This window comes from Etheostoma cragini, chromosome 9, assembly GCF_013103735.1.
Source record: "Etheostoma cragini isolate CJK2018 chromosome 9, CSU_Ecrag_1.0, whole genome shotgun sequence".
NCBI lineage: Eukaryota > Metazoa > Chordata > Actinopteri > Perciformes > Percidae > Etheostoma > Etheostoma cragini.
The window spans coordinates 7506791-7512012 of NC_048415.1; the positions used below are offsets into that span (position 1 = coordinate 7506791).

Here is a 5222-nt window from a genome sequence, read left to right on the forward strand (position 1 = left end):
CCCCCCCCCCCCCAACCGCTCAGGGCACTGTTCCAGCAATGTCAGCCCACTCACTGTGACATCTCTCCATTTGTGCATGAATAGGACCTGAGCATGTGTGTATTTCAGGCCTGTGTGTAGTGGTTACTAACAAAACAGAGTGTAAATTCTAATTTCCCCTCTGGGGATCAATAAACAGTATACATTATAAATTAAAAATTGTCTCTCCCTGAAGCAAATAGCAATTATTTACTTCTTTCCAGTTTCAGCAAGAAAAATAACTCATAGTTACTGTACTGTCCAATAACACAGACTTACAGACTTACAGTATGTCGTGTGTCCATATATGTTTACCTCTGTCCTCTGTGGGACAAAGACACTGAAGGATAAGTGATGGAGTTCACTGTCTTTGTTGTTTTTATTTGCATGAGGTCCAGAGGAAAACAGTTGAATTATTTGAGTTCATTAAACACATTCCATTGATTTCAAAAGCCAAGTAGTTTGAGTTTTTTGGGGACATTCCAATAAGTCCCTTGAAAATTACCAAAACCAACAATCAATTATTCCATCTAACATCCATTATCGTTAGTTATTGTAGTTCATGGAGTATATGAGTTCATTACAATAAACATGGCTGCTGGAGTTTTTCTGGACAGCTCTGAAATTGTATTTTTGATCTCTGGTGAGCAAAGCTTCGCAGAACTTGTTAGGTTACTTGTTTACACAACTTTGCTAGTTTGACAAGCTGAGTGGAATACACTACATTGGTCATGTGACAAAAGAGTTTTATGGCATGGGTGCAAGCAGTATATCGGCCATATCAGGCAGGGGCTTCACCAGCAATAGATACTGATCGATGCAGTTAAATTAACTGATTGGTTTTATTTGCTTTATGGGATTGGTTAGCTATAATAAAAGGCCAAAAGTAAATTTGACAGGAAAATTGGTTCGATCATTTCAGTGTCTTTGTCTTCCCCTGCGCCATGAAATGGAGGGTCATGATTTCCTGTTAATCTGAAGGACAAAAGGCCTAACACATTCTTACCCGCTTGGCAGAAAATCTCATAATCAACCAGAGTCTGCTTTGCAACACAGACACAACAGCTGTCTTCCGGCTCAAAACACTGCCTGATACTTTTATTGCTGTTTCCGAGAATTTTGTTCTGAGACTCCTTTCAGACAGACACATCACACTAACATTACTCCGAGGAGACACAAAGACACTTTTCTCAGGCAGAGAAAAAGCACTGAGTCTTCACATTGTAACATTACCCTTTGCAATGCAAATAAATCTTAGAAGTTTTGTTTTAATAAATGTCCAGAGGGCAATCACTGTAAACTCAAACCCTCTGCAGCATGCGACAGTTATGTTAACAGAAGCATGTAGCTCAGGGATGGAGAACTTATCAATGGAAGGGGGATAAAAAGGCTGGCCATGTGTGCTCTTGTTGTTCCACATACAGTATTTGAGGACTAATATTGACTTGGAAGTGAGGTTATTTTTTGGAAAGTGAGGTCATATTTTTGGGTAAACATAAAAAATGTAAACGTATACCGCATTTCCAGGCTGTTTGCTAATAACTGTCTCCTTCTGTAGAGTCAAATTTACCAAACAGACATGAGAGTTGTATTCATCTTCTCATCTCAACTCCCAGCGAGAGCATTTCCAAAAACGTCAAACTATTCCTTGGAACCTATTCTAACCAACTGTCAAACACTCCTTAGAAGTGCTGAAGACTGCTTAAGATGTCCAATAAACAAGGTGTAACAACTAATTTGCATTATGCCAATGATGTTCCTCACAAGCACAGTAAAACCCGTTTTTCTGTGTATAAACCCACACACCGGATATGAATGTCTGAGTCCACCTCAGAATTGAGCAAATTCAGCAGAGAGGCTACAAAAAATGAAAAAAGACAAAAATAAATCCACCCAATAATTAGGGATGTGCCTAAAAAGTGAAACTGTGAAAAAAGTGACTCACTTATTGTTCTTTGTCATTTCTGTCTGTTTACTACAGACCAAAGATGTACCTGTGAAGGGAACCTTAATAGCAACAATGACATGAGGGGACAGGAAGAAAGGGCTTACAGTTTTGTTTGTGTGCGTTTGTGTGTGTGTGTGTGTGTGTGTGTGTGTGTGTGTGTGTGTTTGTTTGTTTGTGTCCTCCTTGATCCATTTCCCTGTGGTCTGCATTTAGTCACATCGGACTGACAACAAGCAGTCAGTTGTCAGTTTTTTTCTATTGTGTCATACTTGATTTGTTTTGTAATGATTTTGCATTAAATGTAATACATTATTACATCATTGAAATACAAACTAAGGCACAGACAACATACAGTATATGCATACACTTAAAGTGTGTTTTGTAGATAACTTTTTTTAATATATTATTATTATTTTGGGCATTTTAGGCCCTTATTTGACAGGACAGCTGAAGACATGAAAGGGGAGAGAGAGATTTATGGATCATAAAACATAAGTAGGTCAAAGGTAAGGATCAGTCTACATGTGTTGCACATATATGTATGTAAAATATCAAATCTCAAGTAAAAAAAGCTTGAAGTGAGACTTCACTAGGACACTGAACCAAACAATTATATTTTTATGTATAGAGTGGTTGAAAGACTGCATGGCCTTGAAATTCTTAAAGGTCTTGGACATTGAAATAAATTTAGACATTGATGTATACTTATCATCATTGCTTTTCTTCCTGTCACGTCTCTCCGCACTCAAGACATGAGGCATCTGTTTTATTAATTGTTTGTCCTCATTAATCATGCTACAACACATTAGTGCAGTTACATTTATTTTACATATTATATCTAATGTGGTTGCATGAACACGTTGCAAAAGCTGTTCAATCAATCCACTGCAAAATTGGCTAATTTCAGTGTTTATGTTCTCAGAAAGGCATGTCTGCATCAATCTGCTGTCACTTGTAAACAGCACAGGCCCCATGATACTATGACAGAAGTGTTGTTGGAGGAGGGGATGATGAGGAAGATTAAGATGTCCATCTGTTGCCGAACAGTCAGCTTGGATCAGCGTGCAGGACGACTGATTTGGTATAATGCTTGTGCTGAAATGATTGGCAATGGGATACACATGTCTCTTAAATGGGAAAAGCATTCATTGATGAGCAAATTCAACCTGTGTATAAATACCAACACCCAGCAGGAAGAAGATGGGTAAATACTTTTGGGTCTGTGTGGTTTTTGCAGATGGTCTAACCCTGACTTTCCTTTGTAACAGAAGTAACTGACTAAATAAATCAGTGATTAAGTGAGTTAACCTTCAGAATCCTCAGTTGTATTAAATCTGAATTAAGACCTTCAGAAAAGCAATGATTAATTGAAGAAAGAAAACGAAACTACCAGCCAGAGAGTGACAGTTTGCTGCAGCACAACGATCTTGAAACCTTGTGAAGCTCATGTTGCGTTGTGTCTATGGTACACACACCTTAGTTATTAAATTACATAAATGTTTTTTATATAATAACTGGCTTTTTGTGACCTACTGATGGATGAAGACGTACAAAAAGAATGGCACTTGTGTAACCATTGAATGTTTTTCATTTTTTATGTAATTTGAATCTCATAACATACTACATGTCAAAAGACATGTTCACACTTTACTAAGTATGTTAGTTGCCCATATGAACATTGCAACATATCTTTCTTGCTGTTATCATTAGGGTCGGGTTTGTATTTTTACGGTTCCGATGCTGGTACCATGAATACAATTCAGATGCCTAAGCCAATTCTTAAAAAAACTATAAAATGACATAAAAAAGGCTCTTTTTTTATTATTATTTTTTTATTGAAGATTATATAAATTTCATAATATACTAAAGTTTTAAAGTAGTTAAATATATAAAAAGTAAAGCTAATTTACTAAACACACAACTACAATAATTTGACAATAAATGACAGTTACACTATTAACAAGTAACAACAAGATAAAAGTTGCGTTGGTATGCTAACCAGAGCCCAGAAGGAATATATGGCATTTTAAAAGTAGCCCATATTTGCCGTTTTTGGCTAACAATAGACTACAGAGAAAGTGGGATACTTCATGTCAGCTTCGGTGCAACAGAGGGAAAATATTTCAGTCAACACATTAAGTGGAACCAAAATGAGGAATCGAAATTTGCGTTCTAATACGGTCCGATCACTACCGGTTGTTCAGTGGAACCGGGTTTTGGTACCCAAGTCATTCTTCCTGTTCATACTGGAAGGCAGGCAATCCCTTTCTAATGAGCTTTCAATATAAGAGATGGGGGTACAAAATTCAAAGTCTTCCTTATGTGCAAAATTTTCCAAAGTTGACAATCTATCAAACCAAGTTGACATGTTAAAGTTACAGTATGAGAGTAGTGTGAAAATCCCCCTTTGTGTTTTCCTTCAAACTCTCTTCCCTTGAAAGTAAAATATTTAAATATTCCCCTACCTCTATCTGTCTTTCTCTTTATTAAAGCCCTAGCCATGTTTTTACATAACTAATTGCAAAGTCTCTTTCTGACTAATAGATCTGTGATTACTGCAGAGCTCCTGCAGCCAACCTCAGATCTTCCAAATCGTCCTTCTACCTCCCTCAACCTTTATTACAGCTCCTTTAGAGCTCACTACAACCCTCTCAACTGTCCTTTTAAAATCCAAACTCTTCTTATCTCCTCTTTTCTGAGCTTTATTCTCACTTTCTGACCTCCCTCTCAATCTCTCCAAAATAAATCCGTCTTTTCATGCCCACTTCACTCCATCCGACTTCTGCTTATCCCCCCTTTCCCATTCCTTTTCTGTAGAAAAGTTTCCATTAAAACAATAAAATTAGGAACTTAATCATAAGTCCAAGTAATGTATAACACAGGTTAGGGAATTTTCAGATTTACTCTCTGTATAGATTTTGGTCTTCCAGCTCCCCAAGACAAATCGGGTCTGCTTCTTTAAAACAAAACTGTGGAGACATCAAGTCAAGATGTCCTGCAGCCACCCTGCTTCAACTATACAGAATACTCTATCTTTGAAGTCTCATGTAATCATCAGACAAATGAATATGGCCACATCAATGGCTGTGTGACACCCGCTAAGCAAACTGTCCCTTTTTTTAATAAAAATGCATAAGTTTCTAAACAAACAAAAAAGAGCTGGTGTCACAGAGAAGACGTGGTGAGGACAACTTTTAGTTATACATGATTCAGTGTAAATTCCACTGTAATAATATCGGGGTAAAGAAATAATCTC

The 5222-nt window shown here is 37.2% G+C and overlaps 1 long non-coding RNA gene across 1 annotated transcript in view; it reads left to right on the forward strand.

Annotated features, from left to right (window-relative positions):
* LOC117950932 overlaps window positions 1–4186 on the forward strand; it is a 4665-nt gene extending 479 nt beyond the window's left edge. Inside the window, exons 2-3 of the long non-coding RNA XR_004658010.1 lie at window positions 2208–2213; window positions 4064–4186. This is a non-coding gene — a long non-coding RNA (uncharacterized LOC117950932). The remainder of the gene's footprint in view (window positions 1–2207; window positions 2214–4063) is intronic.
* Window positions 4187–5222: the final 1036 nt, after the last annotated feature.